The sequence below is a fragment of the Staurois parvus genome, unplaced genomic scaffold (assembly GCF_062004578.1).
Source record: "Staurois parvus isolate SC_StPar_1 unplaced genomic scaffold, SC_StPar_1.0 ptg000720l, whole genome shotgun sequence".
NCBI classification, from domain to species: Eukaryota; Metazoa; Chordata; class Amphibia; order Anura; family Ranidae; genus Staurois; species Staurois parvus.
In genome coordinates, this window is record NW_028318516.1 from 2,461,305 (window position 1) to 2,485,931 (window position 24,627).

Below are 24,627 nucleotides of genomic sequence, written 5' to 3' on the forward strand. Positions count from 1 at the left end.
CACTTCTCTCTAACTCAGGTGGTCAGACACTATAGCTGGCTTCTGTGGTCCTTACCTATAGCAGCCCCTTTCCCATAAGGTAGGCAGGCCTACTGGTACTCGGTGCTCCCAGGACTAATACACAATGCTATAGTGCCTGGCTACCACACCAGGGCAGGTGCAAACTGAGCACAGCAACAGGTACTTGTGGTTGGCAGACAGGCAGGTTCAATGACAGTCCATGTACAAGGCGAGTTCATCTCCAGAAATGTCAGTTTCCCAACCGGGCAGTATTTGGGACAGGACCCCATTGTCTGGGACTGAAGATCTGTCTCTCTGTCTGTTTTTATGGTCGGCCTGTGAGATTCCATTTATGATCTTTTAATAAATTTGATATTATGGTAATGCTCCCTCTTGTGTGTTGTCTTTGTCAGTTCCCAGATTCCCCCATCTGTGGAGGACTGCACCTCATCAAGTGACAGATACCGTGTGGAATTGTGAAGCACCAAGATTTGAGCATTGTGTTTGGCAACATTTGATTGACAAGGCAGGCAATATTCAGAATAATCAGGGTCCAATCCCTGGTCCAAAGACAGGCAGAGTTCAGAGAGTAATTGATATCTGATCCAAGGTCATAAATAGAGGAATCCAAACAGCAGAGCAGGACAGACAGACAGGGAGCTTGAACACGTATTATACACGCTATCACAAGCATGAGACTGCAGGTTTGGCTGGCTTAAATCAGGTTTGGTCTGCACCCAGAGACTGGCTGAATCATAGCTAACACCAGGATGCTGTAATGAGACCATCAGCTGTGATGGATTGGGGGCACTAGATGTTCCTGACATTAACCTCCATCTGAAGAGGGGCCAACAGTCCCTTAAAGGCATGTTGGGCATCCAGCACAGGACCATCAGGCTGGGCTTCTGGCAAAGGAGCATCATGCTGGGCAATGGTCAGGGGATCAGCAAAGTCAGGTTGGTTAGCAGGCAGAGAGTTTATGGTGCTAAATTGGACAGCAGAGAACCTGTAACATCAGGTTAGATAGCAGGTGACATGGTACTGAAGTCAAGCTGGAACACAGGCTGGATGCAGAGTGGCCCGAAGAAAAAGTTGCGGCTGCACATGGCTGATGAGGCAGTTTATCCAAAGGCTGGATGGAACTTCTTAGACAGGTTTGAGTAGATATAGTTGCAGTAGGGTAAAGCCCGATTACTGAAAGTCCCAAAAATTGAAAAGGAGGCTCAATTGGCCTGGGCTGAACCAGAACAACTGGTGTAGAGGCAGACTGGACCACATCGGCAGATGTCGAGACAGACTGGACCGCATCAGCAGGTGTAGCAACAGACTAGACCATATCAGCAGGTGTAGAGACAGACTAGACCATATCAGCAGGTGTAGAGACAGACTAGACCACATCAGCAGGTGTAAAGGCAGCAGAACTGAGGACAAGTCAGCCTGGATATGTGTCCAAGGGTGATTATGGACAGGCAAAGGAAGGGGTAATGCAGAGTGTTGGACTTTTGAGGACTTATAGTAAGCACAGATTCTGCAAGCTCTTACACAGAAACAGGAGTCCTTATGGAGAGAGGCCACTAAAGCCCACGAGAAACCAAAGAAAAGGTTTTATTACTCTCTGGGTGCTCGGCCATCTTAGCTGGATATTCTTCTGAAAGCACTGTAAGCCTAAGGTGGAGGGGAGCAAACAGCTTTCCAGGGGTAGAATAAGCAGAGCACTAGACGGGGCCCTAAAAATAGAGTTTAAAAGTTCAGGGGAAGGGCCCTTTTCTTGGCTTATTGGAGCAGCTGGTGACAAAGTGGCCATGGTCCTCACAGTATAAGCAGAGTCCCTGAGATCTTCTAGCCTTTTCCCCAGAGGATAAAGGATAGGCCTAACCTGAACCAACTTCTTGGATCTGGGTCCTTCCACCTCGAGTCAGGTGACCAGTGGTGGAAATCAGAACAGTATTGTTCAGCGATGTATTTATCCTGATGTAATGGCCTAGGGTTAGTTTCTGCTGAGTGGGCATGGTCAGGTTTATCATTGATTAAACCCAACTGACCTTCAGGCTGGGTCATCTGTGAGGAGACTAAAAGCCCAAGACCGAGGGCCCCCTGCAACCATGTAACAACAAGGTTAACCCGTGTCCTTCAGAACCAGAAGAGCGTGGTCTGAGCTTGAAGCATAGTAAACTGTTTTTAAAGTTGGAAAACATGTTGGGTCACCAGAAACATGATCAGGCGGGATAACCCTGGGCTCTGGTATCTGCATTCCTGCTGGATGTGCGTTTACATGTACAGACAGTTCCTGGACTTGGAGTGTCAGTTTGCATATCTCCTCAGCAAATGCACGAGGCTGTGTAGAGTCCATCTTCACAGAAACATGTTCTTGTAAAAGACTTGTGATAATGTCACACTTACCCCTAACACAGGTGGTCACACACTACAGATGGCTTCTGTGTTCTTTACCTAAAGCCGCTCCCTTTCCCATAAGGCAAGCTCCGTTACTCTCAGGACTTATACACAATGCTATAGTGCCTGGCTACCATGCTGGGGTAGGTGTGAACTGAGCACAGAAAAAAAGGACGAGGTTGGCAGCCAGGCAGATTGGTTCAATGACAGTCCAGGTAAAAGGCAGGCAAGGTTCAGGGTACTTGGGGTCAGATCCATAGTCAAAAGGCAGGAAGAGTTCAGAGAGTAGTAGATATCTGATCCGAGGTCGTCAATGAGGGAATCTAAACTGGCAGACAAACAGGGAGATTGGAGCATGTGTTAAAAACACAATTTCACAAGCATGGGACTGCAGGCTTGGCTGGCTTAAATCAAGTTTGGTCTCCACCCAGAAACTGGCAACATCCATCAACTTTCAGCTGGACAGACAGACAGGGAGAATGTATCACATTCAAAACCAGGATGCTGGAATGAGACCAGCAGCAGTGATGGAGCAGGAGTGCTAAATGCTCCTGACAATTGTCCAAATGTGACCAGTGGCCATATTTAGTCAGTGATGTCACTGCTATCCCCACCCCCTTCCTTACATGGCAAGGATTCCCAATGACATCACTGATTCCTGGGGATTTGGCAGTTACAAGTATCTGTTGCTTCCTTAGGCCCCAGTGCAGGACGCTGTTATATATAAACGTGCATTTGGTTTCAATTAGTTTTTTTTGTACGAAAATGTCGTTTTCAGAGATGTACAGCAATATTCTGGAAAAACCACCAACTTTATCAAATCCACCAGAACCAACGAATATACAAAACAAATGCTGGAAATACAAAACAAATTCTGAAGATGAATTGGGCCAACATAACGAAGGGGATTGAATGACATTCTTCAATGAACGAATGTATCCAAACTAAATGGAAATCTCCAGTATGGACACGCCTAGTTATATATAGAAGTGGTAGAAATGTCTCTTCTATATGTGATGATCGGCTCCTGCAAAACACGGGACCGGAACAGGCAAAGTTTGGTTTGTACTGTCGTCTCATCCCTACTCTCCGACAACTAAACCCAGAGATCATCCCAAGTGGTCATTGTATTTGTCCCTTACATTGGTGACCAATGGGAGAAGGTCCCCCTTATATCAGTGGTCAGTGTAGTGGTCCCTTACATTGGTGACCAATGGGAGAAGGACCCCCTTATATCAGTGGTCAGTGTAGTGGTCCCTTACATTGGTGACCAATGGGAGAAGGACCCCCTTATATCAGTGGTCAGTGTAGGCCTACCCAAACAAACACTATCCCCACTCCAGTCGATCCTAAACTCAGCGGCTAGACTCATCCACCTCACCAACCGCTCCACATCTGCCTCCCCCCTCTGCCAATCCCTTCACTGGCTCCCGATTGCCCAACGCATCAAATTCAAACTGCTAACTCTGACCTACAAAGCCATTCACAACGCCGCCCCAAACTACATAACTTACCTGATACCCAAATACTACCCTACCCGTGCCCTCCGCTCCTCACAGGACCTCCTGCTCTCTAGCTCCCTGGTCTCCTCCTCCCACGCCCGATTGCAGGACTTCTCCAGGCCTTCCCCCATCCTCAGGAACTCTCCACCCCAATCCATCAGACTGTCGCCTACCCTCCTCACCTTCAGGCGCACCCTGAAAACCCTCCTCTTCAGGGAAGCCTACCCCAACCTCACCTAACACCCAACAACTAACCTCCTCCACTCCTCCCACCACTCCATCAGCCACAGCCATCTCCTCCTGTGCCACATGTCATGACCCACGGTCGCCACCGACCAACAGGCGACAATCGCACGACCACGACTAACAGTAATACGTCGCGCCCACGGCGTCAGACCCCAGACCTTCTCACCAAACTCGTGACCAAAGGACCAGCCAATCTAAAACCGCGGTGTGACGCGCGTAACAAAGCCCCAGCCAGCTGCACCCAGCACAGCGATTGCCCAGCTAATGGACTACAATCGGTGCCTGCAGCCTGAATGCGCTTGTTACTGGGTCGGGTTAATTACGCAACTAACCCTCTACTGCCACCACCACTTTTGTCGGAGACTGGGAAACTCCCGTTATCAAATATACACTATAATGATTGAAATATTGATCTATATAGTATGGCCCGCGGACCTGCTATACAGAGATATAACAAACAGTAGCGCAGGGATTTGTGAATTGCAAGTAAGCGCTTATAAACAGTTTAACACTTTCAGAAAGAAAGATTTATTACTAAAAGCGTCAGACAGATGCAAATAAATATTTACAAAGAGATGTCACAAAAATATATATATATGTATATAAAGACACAGCAAAGAGATAATTAGGAAGAAGATTACAGGGTTAAGTTACTTGCCCTTAGCCTGGGTTTACAAATCCAAGATGCAGAGCAGAAAGGTTCTTTGATCTCCTCTGTTACGATGTGTGTGAGTGTAACAAGCTCTAACTCTCTTGAAAGTCCCTCTCAAGGGGAGGGGGGGGCTCTGACTACACGTTTTGGGAGTGGTCATTGGGGAACTCTAAACTAAACTACCAGCTTCATATCCCATTATATGAACCATACAGTTGACCTGAGGAATGTTCAGTTCTCGGGTCAGTTTGATAAGGTGTGGGGCTTACATAGCTTTGGGTGACCAAAGTGAAACGTTCGTAGACAGCGTGTCTCCACTTCTCATGTCTTAGGTTGTTCCACATCATCTGCCAGGAGATAAAGTCTGCCTCACAGGAATGCAAGGGGGGATGTGAGGAATGATTCGAGGAAGACCTCAAATACAGCAAGGAACAGGGGAACTCCGCTTCCAGCTCTGAGGAGCTAGTTTGCTACACCACCTTCCCTTCCCTCCTAGACTGTAAGCTCGAAAGAGCAGGACCCTCGCACCCCTCGTGTATTGTATTGTCACTGTCTTGTCTCATGTTCTGTCCCCCTTGCGACTGTACAGCGCTGAGCATACCCTTTGGTGCTATATAAATACTGTATAATAATAATAATCCTAACAGGAGTTCTGTCATTTTTCAGGATGTCAGGAAAAACATGTCCTCCATCAGTAAATGTTCATGTTGTGTCAGTAATAAAAGTCACGGAGGGTTGGGAACCCTGCAAGGGGGGCAGAGATATGTGACTGCCTAGTCCAGCCTTTCTCAGCCAGGGTTCCTCCAAAGGGTTCTAGGGCTTCCTTGTCACTTCATTGGGCTGTATATGGAAGTGTCACCGACCAGCCGTTTCTGGATACACAGCTCTGTCATCATTGCACACACACAGGATTTTGTTTTTCATTCAATACATTTTTATTATAATTTTACATTTAACAAGATTGAAGCATAAAAAACATTCAGGAAACAGTAAAGGCAGAAATCCGATTGGTCAGGAAGATCCATTGTCTGGAATGTGGGGGCGGAGTCATTATTATTGGTGTACAATACAATACACAACGTGTTCCATTATTATAACAAAGTATTGTAGAAAAGATCCCAACATAGAAAATGGGGGAAAGGAGGAAATAAAGGCGGATATGAAGGGGAATCTGTACGGGGAACACCTTAACAATCACCACCATTGTATTCTCCAGGGCCTCTGATGTCACAGAATAGATGTTTGGGGGTTTATCTCATCTTCAGGACCAAAATCTGCATTTTCCCATGTGTGCAAAATCATGCAGAAACAGCTCTGGCAGTGAGAGGGTTAATGTGGGCTAGATGGGATCACTCTGCTGGGGTGACATTAGAGCTCCCCCTAGCTGCAGCCTGGTAATAACATTGCTGGGAGGTCTATTCATTTCTCTGCTCCATACTTCCCGTCTTTATAGAAACATCTCCTGACATTTGGGGGTCTATTCATAAAGAATGTGTAGAACCATTCACCTGGTGAAAGTGCATGTCCATTCCTCCTGTGTGAATGGGGGAACCAATGTTATTAGGATCACATCTGAGCTGCTGGAATGTCTTCCATTCATGGAAAATACATTGAAAACTTCTTCTGCCATCAATGGCCGACCCGGTCCCACACTTCATCCATGTCTTTGGGGACCTCTGATCTCCTTATGGACTGTTTCTTCCATGATGAAGATCAGCCATGGAGTATATCTGAGGTGTATATCAGGGTGTGCTTCTTCCCCACATGAGAGCTGGGATGTCCAGCAACATTCATCTAGAAGACATTTCCCGCACTCAAGGCACTAATACACCTCCAGGGTTGTGTGGGACCCCTGATGTACAGGAAGACAGGACTTCAGTGACGAACATTTCCCTCACTCAGGACAAGAAAGTGGCTTCTCCCCCGTGTGAGATCTCTGATGTTTGTAAAGACTGGACTTCTGAGAAAAACATTTCCCACACTCAGGACAGAAATACTGCTTCTCCCCCGTGTGAGATCTCTGATGTTTATAAAGACTGGACTTCTGAGAAAAACATTTCCCACACTCAGGACAAGAATATAGCTTTTCCCCTGTGTGCAATCTCTGATGTGTGTGAAGACTGGACTTCTCTGAAAAACATTTCCCGCACTCAGGACAGGAATATGGCTTCTCCCCCGTATGAGATCTCTGATGTGTGTGAAGATGGAACTTCCGTGAAAAACATTTCCCACACTCAGAACAGGAATACAGCTTCTTCCCATGACAGGAATACGGCTTTTCCCCCGTATGAGATCTCTGATGTGTGTAAAGACTGGACTTAACTGAAAAACATTTCCCGCACTCAGAACAGGAATACGGCTTTTCCCCTGTGTGAGATCTCTGATGTTTGTAAACATAGGACTTCTCTGAAAAACATTTCCCACACTCAGGACAGGAATGCAGCTTCTGCCCCGTGTGAGATCTCTGATGTGTATAAAGACTGGATTTCTGTGAAAAACATTTCCCGCACTCAGGACAGGAATATGGCTTCTCCCCTGTGTGAGATCTCTGATGTGTTTTAAGATTAGACATTTGTGAAAAACATTTCCCGCACTCGAGACAGGAATATGGTTTTTCACCCGTGTGAGATCTTTTGTGCTCAATAAGAGGGAATTTAGAAGGAAAACATTTCCCGCACTCAGGACAGGTATACGGCTTCTCCCCTGTGTGAGATCTCTGATGCTTGGAAAGACTGGACTTTAATGAAAAACATTTCCTGCACTCAGGACAGGAATACGGCTTCTCCCCCGTGTGAGATCTCTGATGTTTGGAAAGACTGGACTTCTCTAAAAAACATTTCCCGCACTCAGGACAGGAATGTGGCTTTTCCCCCGTGTGAGATCTCTGATGCTTAACAAGTCCTGATTTGTATACAAAACATTTCCCGCACTCAGGACATGAATATGGCTTCTGCCCCGAGTGAGATCTTTTATGCTCATTAAGATGTGATTTAAAATTGAAACCCTTCCCACACTCGGTACAGGAGAAGCTCTTCTCTGTTGGAAGCCCGGCCCGGTCCCAAACAGTCTGAGGTTCCTCAGGATACGAGGAATCCGATGGTCCATCTACACTGGGTGGTGCCGGATAGACATTGGAGGGAGCCGGGTTTTCTCCTGGACTATACTGTGTGATGTCCTCATCTTCTACTTTCCAGTCTGGAGACAAAGTGAGACAATCCTCGGAGGTTTTCCTCATCTCCCGGCCATGGACTAAAATACAAAGACAAAGAGGATTACTAGACAGGAGCTGATTGGTTCCCCCAAACCAGGACTCCGCCCACATCAGGCAGCCTGGTCTCTGAGGAGCTTACAATTCCACCCTCAAGGGAACTAGGAAATGGCTCCTCTGATCTCCTACCAGGTCATTTCTTTATTCATGGACCTTAGTCAGAGAGTGAGGAAACAACCAGAACTGTCTTTTATAGGAGGGACAGTGATGAGGGGATTATAGGACGAGGGTCCCCACCCCCTCTATCACTTATCACCATCTTCCCAACACAAGAAGTATAGTGTGGGGGTCAGCAGTATGTAATGTACAATATAAATGTTATAGTATAAGGGTCAGGACTCATAATATTGTATTCAGTAATCAGTAGAAGATTAAATGTTTACTGTAGACAAGTTGCAGAGATTCCACACCGCTGCCTCCCATCTCCTGAGACTGCACTCAGTGACTTGGGTCTGAGACACTACAGACATATCCCTCCACCCGGCACAGCCAGCAGACCACAGAGCAAGGAACCCTGGGAGAATTGTCCTGTCAGAGATCCTGTTAGCCCCAGGATAAGGGGTAGAAGACCCAATATACATGTCCCAGGTCAATCAACACCTATTGTGAACATCAACATTTTTCTGCCAGCTGAACCCCAGAACCTCCATAAATCCAGTCTAGAGACATAAATTGTGTCTGCAGCACAGAGAAGGAAGATTATCCGAGAGAAATCCAGGAATACAGGACGGGGAACACAGCTCAGGAAAGTGACCAGGGGATTACAGGCTGATATCACCCAGTCCCCGCCCTACTCTGGACCAATCAGTGAGCAGTATGGGTGGAGGAATGGATTTAGTGTTCATGACCCACCTGTGCTGATCTCTGTAGGAGTGTCCTCCTCTATAAATGTCCCCGTTATTCCATCCTCCTCCATAGACTGCTGATCATCCCTCACATACGCCTCTTCTTCTTCTGCTTTCACCTCAACTTTGATGTCTAGCAGATCTTCACTCTAAACCAAGAAAATGAGAGAAGAGGTCACCTGTAAAATATAAGCTCACATAAAAATTCCATATATTGTCCCAAGTCCATGCTCTTAGCCCCACCAACCTTGTAATGATGAGGGATGGTGTGACCTTCCTGTGTGGAATCCCGGGAATACAGAGGACGGGGACATCTCTGTGGTGGGTTCCCATGACTGGATCCATCTGTAGGAAACACACACACTGACTGAATCCATTGTTTCTATGTGTTTATCAGATGATGGGGGATCTAGGTGGATCCTCCGTACTGCTCTCTCCTTTACAATAAAGTCTCCTCTTACCCGGTGATGTGAGGGGCGGCTGATTGTCCATCATGACGTCCTTGTAGAGATCCTTGTGTCCTTCTAAATACTCCCACTCCTCCATGGAGAAATAGACAGTGACACCCTGACACCTTATAGGAACCTGACACACACAATGATACAGTCACCATCCAGACACATCCCTTGTCTGTTACTGGAGAATGTCCCAGAATTCCCGGCACCGCTCACCTCTCCTGTCAGCAGCTCCATCATCTTCTTGGTGACTTCTAGAATCTTCTGCATGTTGTGTCTCTCAGGGTTTAGGGAGTCACATGGAGGCACTGTGATGGTCATATGATCACCTGACTTCAGAAGAGGAAATCTCTGTATTGAGGAACCAATAGGAATATCATGTTAGACTCCCAGAATCCTCCTCACCTCTCCGGTCAGGTCTGTGTTTTATTAATAGAGATGAGAGTGATGTCATGTGACCTCCCAGAATCCTCCTCACCTCTCCGGTCAGGTCTGTGTTTTATTAATAGAGATGAGAGTGATGTCATGTGACCTCCCAGAATCCTCCTCACCTCTCCGGTCAGCAGGTAGATGATCTCCAGGGTGAGGTTTAGTATCTTCTCAGTCATGTGACTCTGGTCCTCCTCCATCTTTATTGGTGTGGTCATGTGATCTATGTGGGTTTCTCTGTAGACAGATGGCCAAAAATGATGTGAACTGTATTGGTTGTACAATGTTAGGATGGGGATGTAAGGGGTTAATAGGCAGGCTGCTCCTAGTGGGAACTGGAACAGGTAGATTGGGTTGATTGGGGGGTCTATTTATAAAAAACCCCATGCACAATCATTCAATAAATTTGCATGAAAGTCCTTTTGTGCAAATTCTTTCAGACTTTTTCCCAGCTGATACATTTTCTTTTATCATGGTCAGTAGTAAAATACCTCACTGTGGCCACTAGATGGAGATGAGGAGCTCAGGAAATACATAAGTCTTTGTTACAAGAGATACAATGTAACCATTTTGGAGACTGATAGAGGGAATTAGCAATTCAATGTAACCAATGGGTGTGCAGCATACACATGTTGTAGAATAGTTGTTGAAGACCCGTATGCACACAGCCCGCCATCACCTTGCTGTGTGTAAACAGTGTGTACTAAATGCCCCCCCACATCTCTACAATATACATAGAAGCCAGGCTGCCCATTCACCTCCATCAAACTACCACAAAGACTGAGAGACCTCATATGAGAGTTGCTGCACGGGGAGATAGAAGGGGTGAGGTCCAGGAACTCATCCCCCTCCACTCCATCCACCATGCCGGTCCCAGGCCTGCAGGGGGGGAGAGGAGCCGGGGTACATGGAGGAGGTAGTCAGGTGTGGGGGGAGGGTCTTCAAGGGAAGGGTGTGGAAGTGTAAATGTCAGTCCAACCCGAATCTGAACCTCATCCCCTATTACAGGAGACGGCTAAGGAGAGAAGGTGACACCTCTCCACAATGAGGAGAATGTTCTGCCCCTGAAGGGGTTCATCTGGGTTCCCACACTATATATGTGTGTATCATCATCTGCTGGAGATAAAAGACGTCACAGTGACTATGGAGGAAGAGGACGGACATGACTATGGAGGAAGAGGACAGACGTAACTATGGAGGAAGAGGACGGGCGTGACTACGGAGGAAGAGGACGGACGTGACTACGGAGGAAGAGGACGGACGTGACTACGGAGGAAGAGGACGGGCGTGACTACGGAGGAAGAGGACGGCCGTGACTACGGAGGAAGAGGACGGCCGTGACTACGGAGGAAGAGGACGGGCGTGACTACGGAGGAAGAGGACGGCCGTGACTACGGAGGAAGAGGACGGCCGTGACTACGGAGGAAGAGGACGGGCGTGACTACGGAGGAAGAGGACGGGCGTGACTACGGAGGAAGAGGACGGCCGTGACTACGGAGGAAGAGGACGGCCGTGACTACGGAGGAAGAGGACGGGCGTGACTACGGAGGAAGAGGACGGGCGTGACTACGGAGGAAGAGGACGGGCGTGACTACGGAGGAAGAGGACGGGCGTGACTACGGAGGAAGAGGACGGGCGTGACTACGGAGGAAGAGGACGGGCGTGACTACGGAGGAAGAGGACGGACGTGACTATGGAGGAAGAGGACGGACATGACGGGGGGGTTACTGGGTATAAATAGAACATAACATCTTATTACCTCTTATTGTCACTGCTGCCAACGTCTCCTCTCTACTTTCTGCCTGACATCACTTCCTGTCTGTCTTCCATAGAGACTTCCTGTCTGGATAGAAGTGAGATCCCCACCTTGTGGAGCTCAGAGGAACTGCAGCCCTGAGAAGCATCTGGTAGTGTGACCCCGGCCTTGTGCTGGGTGTGTATGGACTGTAGATCCTTATAGAGGGGTCACCTCCACTCCCACCAAGGGGGACAGAAATATATGACTGCCTAGTCCAGCCTCTCTCAGCCAGGGGTCCTCCAAAGGTTTCTAGGGGCTCCTTCAGCAATGAACAATTCCCGTCTCTCAGTAACAAATGGCATCAATGATCTGTAAGGGGGCCAGTCTTCCCACCAATGATGTAAGAATGACAACTATATAAGGGGGGTCCTTCTCCCATTGGTCACCAATGTAAAGGACCACTACACTGGCCACTAGTGATGGGTCAAACACCCCTCTGTTTGGTTCGTGGTGGAATATTTGAACCTACTGAAAGTTTGACTGTGAACTTTGAACCCAGGGGACAGTTCACTAAGCGGTATCTTCCTGATCTGAGTATATGGTGAGATCCCGCTCAGCTACTACAATCCGGTATGAGGTCTATGATGACGTCACGCCGTATTTTACTGGTGAGACATTCATTCATGTTTCCGGTGTCAGTGGGGTTCCCCGCTGAAAGCTGAATGTCAAAAGTATTGCTGGCAATACAAATAGGCAAAACAATTGGCATGGTGTCCCCCCCATCCATACCAAGCCCTTTGGGTCTGGTATGAATTTTGAGCAGAACCCCCCCCCCAAAAAATGGCGTGGGGGTCCCCCAAAATCTGTACCAGATCATTATCTGATCATGCAACCCAGCAGTTAAGGAAAGGGGAGGACGAGTTATCACCTCCCTTCCTGCACCATACCAGGCCACATGCCCTCAACAGGGAGGGGTACTTTGGGACGGGGGGCTCCCCTTCCCAAAGCACCTTGTCCCTATGTTGATGGAGAAAGATTCCTCTTCTCCACAACCATGGCCCGTGGTTGTGGGGGTCTGTGGGCAGGGGGTGTATCAGAATCTGGAAGCCCCTTTAACAAGTGGGCCTCCAGATCCCAGCCCCCCTATGTGAATGAGTATGTGGTACTTGGTTCTGCTACCCATTCACAAAAAAAATGTAGTGTAAAAAATGACAGGAGCCAGTCTCTGACAAGTCCTTTATTAAAAATAAAAATAAAAAGTCTCCCAAAGTAGTTCCAACAATAAGCACAATTCCCACCACAGCTACCCAAAATAAAAAGGGGGAAAAAAGACACTCCGCTCTTGATGCTGCGCCAGCCTGACAATATCTAAGGAGTGGGGCTACCCAGTGACATCAACTGGGTGCCCCGCCCCCTGTGAAATCATCATGCGCTGTGATTGGCTAAAGCATTGCACCTGACCTACACACAAAGGGGGTTCTTCTCCCATTGGGCGCCAATGTAAGGGACCACTACACTGATCACTGATATAAGGGGGTCTTTCTCCCATTGGTCACCAATGTAAGGGACCACTACACTGATCACTGATATAAGGGGGTCCTTCTCCCATTGGTCACCAATGTAAGGGTCCACTACACTGACCACTGATAGAAGGGGGTCCTTCTCCCATTGGTCACCAATGTAAGGGACCACTACACTGACCACTGATATAAGGGGGTCCTCCCATTGGTCACTAATTTAAGGGACTGCTACACTGACCACTGATATAAGGGGGTTCTTCTCCCATTGGTCACCAATGTAAGGGACCACTACACTGACCACTGATATAATGGGGTCCTTCTCCCATTGGTCACCAATGTAAGTGACGACTACACTGACCACTGATATAAGAGGGTCCTTCTCCCATTGGTCAACAATGTAAGGGATCACTACACTGACCACTGATATAACGGGGTCCTTCTCCCATTGGTCACCAATGTAAAGACCACTGCATTGACCACTGATATAAGGGGGGCTTTCTCCCATTGGTCAACAATGTAAGGGACCACTACACTGACCACTGATATAAGGGGGTCCTTTTCCCATTGGTCACCAATGTAAGGGACCACTACACTGACCACTGATATAAGGGGGTCCTTCTCCCATTGGTCACCAATGTAAGGGACCACTAAAGTTCAAATTCAGCTTGTGTGCCAAGCATGGAACATGTGTCTGTGTGGCTCCTGTCCCTTAGACAGACCAGCTGAAGCACCACGTGGCATCTGTTAGCCTGACTGCTTGCATAGCCCCTTGAACGCTTATGGAGCACTGCTGGTTCAGATGACAATTCAGCAGAAGAGGCCATAGAGGAAGAGGAGGGGAGGGAGTGGAGCAGACAGATGTGGCAGAATCACCACTAGGTTTTTGGATGCATGGTGGTGGAACAAGCTCCAGAACTGAACCCTGTCCTGCATCCTTCCCAGCTGCTAGCAGAGTCACCCAGTGTGCCGTGACGGATATGTACCATCCCTGACCACGCCTGCTGGACCACGTGTCAGTAATGTGGACCTTGCTGCTGACCTCCTTGTCCAACAAGGCCAAAACATGACCTTCCACATGATGGTACAGAGCTGGAATGGCCTTGCATGAAACAAATTGTCTTTTCAGAACCTGTCACTGTGATACAGCACATTCTGCAAATTCCCAGAAGGGGGAAGAGTCCACCAGATGGAAAGGCAGCAGTTGTAACGCAGCAATTCGGCCAGGATAGAATGTGGATGGGGGGGACAGTCTTTTTTTGACGGTTCAGCAAATGGGGTAGTGAAATGTTCCTGCTGAAATGAACAGGTGGTGTCCTGCTGTCAGATGGGCCACCCACTGCTGTACCATCACTCCTCTCAGTGGAGGCTGTTGAGAAGACCTGACGTTTTACAGTAGAGATCCCAGATGAGGAGCAAGGAGAAGTCTGCACTTTTTCTGGGTCTTTCAGGTGCTGTTACCAGCGGGCTGCATGGCAGCTCATCATACGTCTTGTCAATCATGTGGTGCCCAAGTGGCTGGTGTTTTGGCCACGCTTGGTCTGCTTCAGTCAAAGACTGCAAACAGCAATGCTGCACATGTGTTGAAGAAAGCCCACACCAGAGAACTTGTGGAAGTCTGCCTGGAGTCAGCAGCGCCCCCACCTGTGGAGCTCTGTCGTGTGATGCCATTGGTTGGCTGCCCTTATGCCTGTCCCTGGAGGACATCCTGCCTTGTTGGAGTTCTGCCTCCTCCTCACTTTCCTCCTCTGTTCTCTCACCCAAGTATGGTCAGTGACCTCATCATCCCCTTCCTCCTCATCAATGGAGCCAACTTGGCAGTGTGCTGCGGCTGGGGCAGTGTTTCTCAACTCCAGTCCTCATGGACCCCCAACAGGTCATGTTTTCAGGATTTCCCTCAGATGAAACAGCTGTGGTAATTACTAAGGCAGTGAAACTGATCAAATCACCTGTGCAAAATAATGGAAATCCTGAAAACATGACCTGTTGGGGGTCCATGAGGACTGGAGTTGAGAAACACTGGGCTGGGGGAACAGGACTGACAATTTCTTTTCCCTCACTGGCGCCCCCTCTCTCTAGGCTCACGTCACTCCTTTCCTCATCCTGGGAACCAACATCACAGCATTCAGATTGCTGCACATCCTCCAGCAGCATGGGACTGACACTATGATCCAATCATTCTGGTGACTCCTCCATGCATGATGGTGGGGCTCCCTTTGTTACAGCAGCAGTCCGCTAGAAGGATTTTGTAGGTTTGGAGTTGTTACACATAGCGCGGGTTTTATCCATTTATAGTGATGACATCATTGCCCAAATCTGGGGGTCACCAGCCATTTCCACCCTTTACTCCCAGCTGGGGGGCTTTGTATCCATATACCAGATGTTCTACAGGACTAAATCTGCAATCAGTGTTACTGCAAAATCAGGGGAGCCAAAACCCCTCCCCCGAGCAGTCATATATTTCTGTCCCCCTTGGTGGGAGTGGAGGTGACCCCTCTATAAGGATCTACAGTCCATACACACCCAGCACAAGGCCGGGGTCACACTACCAGACGCTTCTCGGGGCTGCAGTTCCTCTGAGCTCCACAAGGTGGGGATCTCACTTCTACCCACACAGGAAGTCTCTATGGAAGACAGACAGGAAGTGATGTCAGATACAGACAGGAAGTTCCATGTGGTACGAAGTACAATGGAGACATTGCTGGAAGTGGTAGCAGGGAAGGTAATAAGATGTTATTTCCTATTTATACACAGTAACCCCCCGTCATGTCTGTCCTCTTCCTCCATAGTCATGTCCGTCCTCTTCCTCCATAGTCACTGTGACGTCTTTTATCTCCAGCAGATGATGATACACACATATATAGTGTGGGAACCCAGATGAACCCCTTCAGGGGGAGGAGTTGATGATAATATATTTGCTCCCAAAGCTGGCCTACATGGTTCAGTTTTATCGTTCAGCCAGCGGGATGACCATAAAAACTGAAGCGATTCCCCCATCCACACATTGGAGGTGGATGGGGGAATCCTCCCCGCTGCACTCTTGTATTCTGACAATGGGGGGACTCCTCCGCTCTCAGAATACACGGATCAGCACTGAAGCTATTGGCTGCAGCCGCTGGGGGGAGTGGCTTTTATCCGGCAGTGGCCACACATGGATGGAAATGTGAGCGATCCCTGCTGAACCAGCTGAATTTCCATGGATCTATGGTCACCTTCAGTGACTTCCTCCCCTCCCCCTCATCTCCTTCATGATGGAAGTCATGCTGAGATCATCTCCCATTGGCTGAGCAATATTCTCATTTGTCTCTCAGCTCCTTCTTGCTATTCCTCGTCCTGCCTGTTGTTTCCTTGGATTGATTTTCTGTGTAGTGACCCCGGCTTGGTCTCTTGGATGCGCTCGTCTGTTGCTTGCCCTGACCTTTCTCCTGATTCCTGGATCTCCTCCTCATCTCTCCTCCATATCCTCTTACACAGCTTTTCTCCACACCTGCAGTGACCCTGGGGGGAGGAAACTTGGCACCAGCACGCCGCCAAATCCATCCCCACCATTAGGGTGTCAGGGCTCCCAGGTATGACCAGAGGTGTGTGACTGAAGCAGGGAAACGCAGACCTCAGATATGTTATAAACAATATAATTTATTAACACTAACAGTACAAACATAAACGCAGTGCAATACTAAAACATAATACGGTGCAAACAAACCAAACCAACCACCCACAGATAACAGTATATACAAGCAAGCGTCGTCAGGCAGGCCGGGTCAATATCAATTGGGCAGGTAGGTACAGGGGGAGCAAGCGGAGAATGGTCGGGGTCACAGGCCAGGTTCAGCAGGTAGCAAGCAGCATAGTACAGAGGGTCAGGCAGAGGGATGGTCCGGGTCACAAGCCAGGGATCAGAACAGGTAGCAAGCAGCGTAGTACAGAGGGTCAGACAGAGGGATGGTCAGGGTCACAAGCCAGGATCAGAGCAGGAGAAGTCAGCAAAGGAACAGAAACAGGATGCAGGACAGATACAGGGCCCAGGACAAACACAACACCAAGGCAGAGTCTGCAAGTCTGGCCATCCCTTAAATACCCCAGTATCATCTGTTCCAGGTGTTAGCTGGCTGAAAGGTTGAGTCTCTGATTGCTGGGAGCACCAGCTGGCCAGCCCTGGTACTGCAGATCAAAAGGCAGGTGAGTCCCACCATTGCTGGCCAGTCCATTCCTAACAGTACCCCCCCCTCAAGGAGCGGCCTCAGGATGCTCCAAACAGTCCTAGCTGGGCAAAGTGTTCCACCGCCCGGGTCTGGCAACTGGCGGGATATCAAAGACTGGCACACCGGGCTGGACTCCGGGCAGAGGCACATCGAGCAGAGGCACATCGGGCAGGACTCCGGGCAGAGGCACATCGGGCAGGACTCCGGGCAGAGGCACACCGGGCAGAGGCACATCAGGCTGGACTCCGGGCAGAGGCACATCGAGCAGAGGCACATCGGGCAGGACTCCGGGCAGAGGCACATCAGGCTGGACTCCGGGCAGAGGCACATCGGGCAGAGGCACATCGGGCAGGACTCCGGGCAGAGGCACACCGGGCAGAGGCACATCAGGCAGGACTCCGGGCAGAGGCACACCGGGCAGAGGCACATCGGGCAGAGGCACATCGGGCAGGACTCCAGGCAGAGGCACATCGGACCCCCAAGCGGAGCAACAGGTCTCGGGCCCTCAGGCGGAGCGGCGGGCGCCGGACCCCCAGATGGAGCGACAGGTCTCGGGCCCCCAGGCGTAGCGGCGGGCGCCGGACCCCCAGATGGAGCGACAGGTCTCGGGCCCTCAGGCGGAGCGGCGGGCGCCGGACCCCCAGGTGGAGCGACAGGTCTCGGGCCCTCAGGCGGAGCGGCGGGCGCCGGACCCCCAGGAGGAGCGACAGGTCTCGGGCCCTCAAGCGGAGTGGCAGGTGCCGGATCCCCAGGCGGAGCGACAGGTCTCGGGCCCTCAGGCGGAGCGACAGGTCTCGGGCCCCCAGGCGGGGCGGCGGGCGCCGGATCCCCAGGCGGAGCGGCGGGCGCTGGACCCCCAAGCGGAGCAACAGGTCTCGGGCCCCCAGGCGGAGCGGCGGGCACCGAGACACCAGGCACGACAGTGGGCTCCGAGTCAACTGGTATGACCGCAGGCACTGGGTCAGACATTGGATGGTCTGGCTGGACAGCGGGCATCGGGTCACCAGGCATCAGGTCATTTGGCTCGACAGCGGGCACCGCGTCATCTGGCAAGGCAGTGGGCTCCGAGTCAACTGGCATGACCGCGGGCACCGCGTCATCTGGCAAGGCAGTGGGCTCCGAGTCAACTGGTATGACCGCGGGCACTGGATTAGACATTGGATCGTCTGACTGGACAGCGGGCATCGGGTCACCAGGCATCAAGTCATTTGGCTCGACAGCGAGCACCGCATCATCTGGCAAGGCAGTGGGCTCCGAGTCAACTGGCATGACCGCGGGCACCGGGGCAGACATTGAATCGTCTGGCTGGACAGCAAGCATCGGGTCACCAGGCATCAGGTCATTTGGCTCGACAGCGGGCACCGCGTCATCTGGCAAGGCAGTGGTCTCCGAGTCAACAGGCACGACAGTGGGCACCGGGTCATCAGGTACCGGATTGTCTGGCTCGACAGCGGGCATCGGGTCATCAGGTATGACAGCGGACACTAGGTCACCAGGCATCAGGTCATTTGGCTTGCCAGCGGGCACCGCGTCATCTGGCAAGGCAGTGGGCACCGAGTCACCAGGTACGACAGCGGGCTCTGAGTCAATTGGCACGACAGCGGGCACCGGATCAGGTACCGGATCATCTGGATCAACAGCGGGCATCGAGTCAACTGGCCTAATAGGATCGTCAGGCTGGATCAGTTCATCATGCTGGGTAGAGGCATTAGGCCGAGTAGAGGCTTCAGGCCGAGTAGAGGCATCAGGCCGAGTAGAGGCATCAGGCCGAGTAGAGGCTTCAGGCTGAAGAGAGGCATCAGGCCGAGTACAGGCATCAGGCCGAGTACAGGCATCAGGCCGAGTAGAGGCTTCAGGCCGAGTAGAGGCTTCTGGCTGAGGAGAGGCTTCAGGCCGCGTAGAGGCTTCAGGCCGAGTAGAGGCATCAGGCCGAGTAGAGGCATCAGGCCGAGTACAGGCATCAGGCCGAGTACAGGCATCAGGCCGAGTACAGGCATCAGGCCGAGTAGAGGCTTCAGGCCGAGTAGAGGCTTCAGGCCGAGTAGAGGCTTCAGGCTGAGGAGAGGCTTCAGGACGCGTAGAGGCTTCAGGCCGCGTAGAGGCTTCAGGCCGAGTAGAGGCATCAGGCCGAGTAGAGGCATCAGGCCGAGTAGAGGCTTCAGGCCGCGTAGAGGCTTCAGGCCGCGTAGAGGCTTCAGGCCGCGTACAGGCATCAGTCTGAACCACGGAAGGCAGGCTCACCGGTTTGGATACTGGCAGGATGGTATTGGTTGGAAAGAATTTTCGCTTTTTTCTGGTTTTAACTACTGGAGCACTGCAAGTAAACGCAGGTCTGCAAACGAATGGAGCAGCTGGAGACAGAGAAGAACTGGAGGATGGAACAGGAGAGGGAGCAGTTGCTACAGAGGGCTTTTTTACAGGGTTAAAGGCAGGATAGGTGCAGCGAGTGGGAACAGGGTACTGACATGCGGTAGATAGCCAAGTATACTGGGCTGTAACTGGAGGAGCTGGTGGAAATACAGGAGTAGAGTTAGAAGCAGGACTGGGTTTTTGTAAGCTGACTGAGGCTGGGTGCAACAAGTCTGTCCATGTCTGCAGTAGGGGTTGAACAAAGCTGAGCTTACACAAAGCCTGTCTGGTCAATGACTGCACTGCGTTTATACAATCTCTTAGTGTCTGTGGTGAACATGTGGAATAACGCTCCAGAAAGTAACCCACATCATCCTCTAATAACCACACCAGGGACTCTACCTGGTCTGCACTAAATGGTGGCAAAAATTCATCCCTGCATTCGGGGGAACCAGATGAAACCAACTCTGCACAAACCTCAATCAATGGCTGCACCTCAGAGAATACTGTGCCCTGATCTACTAGAACATGAGCGAGCCGTATACATTCTAGCAGTTCATCCCGGGTATACTCCTTCAGAGTTTGATAAGCATACTCCCTGTCATCAAACACTAGCAGATATAAATATTCAACCTCATCAAGATCCATCCTTCCCATCAACAAGCCAAGATGGCTTCCCTGTGCAGCCACTTCTGGTCAGGATTGGCCTTGGTGTAATGTCAGGGCTCCCGGGTATGACCAGAGGTGTGTGACTGAAGCAGGGAAACGCAGACCTCAGATATGTTATAAACAATATAATTTATTAACACTAACAGTACAAACATAAACGCAGTGCAATACTAAAACATAATACGGTGCAAACAAACCAAACCAAACCAACCACCCACAGATAACAGTATATACAAGCAAGCGTCGTCAGGCAGGCCGGGTCAATATCAATTGGGCAGGTAGGTACAGGGGGAGCAAGCGGAGAATGGTCGGGGTCACAGGCCAGGTTCAGCAGGTAGCAAGCAGCGTAGTACAGAGGGTCAGACAGAGGGATGGTCAGGGTCACAAGCCAGGATCAGAGCAGGAGAAGTCAGCAAAGGAACAGAAACAGGATGCAGGACAGATACAGGGCCCAGGACAAACACAACACCAAGGCAGAGTCTGCAAGTCTGGCCATCCCTTAAATACACCAGTATCATCTGTTCCAGGTGTTAGCTGGCTGAAAGGTTGAGTCTCTGATTGCTGGGAGCACCCGCTGGCCAGCCCTGGTACTGCAGATCAAAAGGCAGGTGAGTCCCACCATTGCTGGCCAGTCCATTCCTAACATAGGGGCTCTGGAGACAATTGTCTGCTATTTACACTCCGTTCCTCCGCACGTCACCTGATCACATGACAGCTTACTTCCACAGATTCCGGACAGATTTCTGGATGGTAAAGGTCAAAGGTCACTCTTCAGTTTAGGAGAAGTAGGACGCACCCAGGAACAAGGATTTGGTTTGCATGGGAGCCTCATATAGAGGATCCCTCAAATCTCCCCATCCCAATGTCCCTCCATCCAGAGTCTATATGTCCTATGACATCACACTGACCTCACAGCTCCTCCTCCCAATGTCCCTCCATCCAGAGTCAGAGAATCCTATGACATCACACTGACCTCACAGCTCCTCCTCCCAATGGCCCTCCATCCAGAGTCAGAGAATCCTATGACATCACACTGACCTCACAGCTCCTCCCCCAATGTCCCTCCATCCAGAGTCATTGAATCCTATGACATCACACTGACCTCACAGCTCCTCCTCCCAATATCCCTCCATCCAGAGTCAGAGAATCCTATGACATCACACTGACCTCACAGCCCCTCCTCCCAATGTCCCTCCATCCAGAGTCAGAGAATCCTATGACATCACACTGACCTCACGGCTCCTCCTCCCAATGTCCCTCTATCCAGAGTCAGATTCCTATGACATCACACTGACCTCACGGCTCCTCCTCCCAATGTCCCTCCATCCAGATTCCCAGAATCCTATGACATCACACTGACCTCACAGCTCCTCCTCCCAATGTCCCTCTATCCAGAGTCAGAGAATCCTATGACATCACAATGACCTCACAGCTCCTCCTCCCAATGTCCCTCCATCCAGAGTCAGAGAATCCTATGACATCACACTGACCTCACGGCTCCTCCCCCCAATGTCCCTCCATCTGGCTTTTTTCTGATGCTCTTAGGATGTGGGGCCCCTTGGTATCCTCACATGTAAAGTGGGACTGTTGGTCCTGCGTTGTATGTAATGACATCAGAATGCTGCAACAAGCCTATACCCTGCGTAGTGTGGGGGTCCTGTGGGGGGGAATTATACCTCAGCCTGAAGTGGGGCTTTAATAAAATGGAGACCTGAATGGAGAGGTGAGGAGGATTCTGGGAATATCATTTGATGTGACTATTTGTGTTCAGATGTAGAGTTTTCCTCCTGTGAAGTCTGGAGATCATATGACATCACATTGCCTCCACCTCCCTCCCTGATAGAAGAGAGAAAGAAGAAGAAGATTCTAGAAGTCACCAGAGAGATCACTGAGCTGCTGACAGGAGAGGTGAGCGGTGCCGGGAATTCTGGGACATTCTCCAGTAACAGACAAGGGATGTGTCTGGATGGTGACTGTATCATTGTGTGTGTCAGGTTCCTATAAGGTGTCAGGGTGTCACTGTCTATTTCTCCATGGAGGAGTGGGAGTATTTAGAAGGACACAAGGATCTCTACAAGGACGTCATGATGGACAATCAGCCGCCCCTCACATCACCGGGTAAGAGGAGACTTTATTGTAAAGGAGAGAGCAGTACGGAGGATCCACCTAGATCCCCCATCATCTGATAAACACATAGAAACAATGGATTCAGTCAGTGTGTGTGTTTCCTACAGATGGATCCAGTCATGGGAACCCACCAGAGAGATGTCCCCGTCCTCTGTATTCCCGGGATTCCACACAGGAAGGTCTCACCATCCCTCACCATCATCAGGTAGATGATGACAATTATTGGTAGTTGTGATTTATACACAGCATGTTTGTTACAATGAATGTTTTATTATATCTTTCAGAGTGGAATCCTCGGGGATGATAATATTGATGTTAAAGAAGAGTATAAAGAGGAGGATGAGGAGTATGGAGTGATGGAGGAGTTTTCAGAAGGACACAAGGATATGATGGAGCCACCTAATACCAGGAACCCCCCAGAGAGATGTCCCCGTCCTCTGTATTCCCGGGATTCCACACAGGAAGATCACACCATCCCTCAGTATTGCAAGGTCAGTGGGACAGAGTATCTAGATCATGGACTTGTGGAGACAATGTGTGGAGTTCTTTTATGTGACCTTACATTTTACAGATGATATTTTCTCTCATTTCCTTGATTTAGAGTGGAGATCCAATCGATATAGAATTTGAGGTGAAAGCAGAAGAAGAAGAGGCGTATGTGAGGGATGATCAGCAGTCTATGGAGGAGGATGGAATAACGGGGACATTTATAGAGGAGGACACTCCTACAGAGATCAGCACAGGTGGGTCATGAACACTAAATCCATTCCTCCACCCATACTGCTCACTGATTGGTCCAGAGTAGGGCGGGGACTGGGTGATATCAGCCTGTAATCTCCTGGTCACTTTCCTGAGCTGTGTTCCCCGTCCTGTATTCCTGGATTTCTCTCGGATAATCTTCCTTCTCTGTGCTGCAGACACAATTTATGTCTCTAGACTGGATTTATGGAGGTTCTGGGGATCAGCTGGCAGCAAAATGTTGATTTTTACTCTAAGCATTGCATAATGTAGCCACCCAGGACATGTGACTGGGGTCTCCTGCCTTGTGCCTGACTCTTCCAGGGGACCTTCTCTGTTATCTGCTGGCTGTGCCGGGTGGAGGGATATGTCTGTAGTGTCTCAGACCCAAGTCACAGAGTGCAGTCTCAGGAGATGGGAGGCAGCGGTGTGGGATCTCTGCAACTTGTCTACAGAAGACATTTAAGCTTCCACTAATTACTGAATACCAATATTATGAGTCCTGACCCTTACACTATATACTCCATGTTGTACATTACATACTCCTGACCCCTGCACTATATACTCTATGTTGTACATTACATACTCCTGACCCCTGCACTATATACTCTGTGTTGTACATTACATACTCCTGACCCCTGCACTATATACTCTATGTTGTACATTACATACTCCTGACCCCTGCACTATATACTCTGTGTTGTACATTACATACTCCTGACACCTGCACTATATACTCTGTGTTGTACATTACATACTCCTGACACCTGCACTATATACTCTATGTTGTACATTACATACTCCTGACCCCTGCACTATATACTCTATGTTGTACATTACATACTCCTGACCCCTGCACTATATACTCTGTGTTGTACATTCCATAGTCCTGACCCCTGCACTATATACTCTATGTTGTACATTACATACTCCTGACCCCTGCACTATATACTCTATGTTGTACATTACATACTCCTGACCCCTGCACTATATACTCTATGTTGTACATTCCATACTCCTGACTTCTGTTCTCCCCCTCCCCCACTTCTATATATACACATAATATGGATTCTCTTTTGTTACACCCATTTCCTACGAGCTGGACATTTTATATCGGATGCTGTGATTGGAGCACAGACTTTTACATGGTGATAATAATGTGATAACATCCTCCAACTTTGGACCCTTAAACAGAAAGTGATAATGAGGGAGGAGTCAATACCCCAATGATGGTGGTCTTCAGGATCAGTCCAGTCTTCATCTTGGTTGTTCTCCCCCCATCCTCACTCTCTGACCTCTGGTGGGGCTCAGCCCTGCTGTTCTTCATGACTAAATCATGGACTAAATAAAGAAGTGCAGCACTTCTTGTGTTGGGAAGATGGCGATGAGTGATAGAGGGGGTGGGGACCCTCGTCCTATAATCCCCTCATCACTGTCCCTCCTATAAAAGACAGTTCTGGTTGTTTCCTCACTCTCTGACTAAGGTCCATGAATAAAGA

At 49.7% G+C, this 24,627-nt stretch overlaps 1 protein-coding gene across 1 annotated transcript in view; it reads left to right on the forward strand.

Annotated features, from left to right (window-relative positions):
- LOC149445493 (uncharacterized) overlaps positions 1–24,627 on the forward strand; it is a 48,140-nt gene that overhangs the window by 21,247 nt on the left and 2,266 nt on the right. The window lies entirely within an intron of this gene.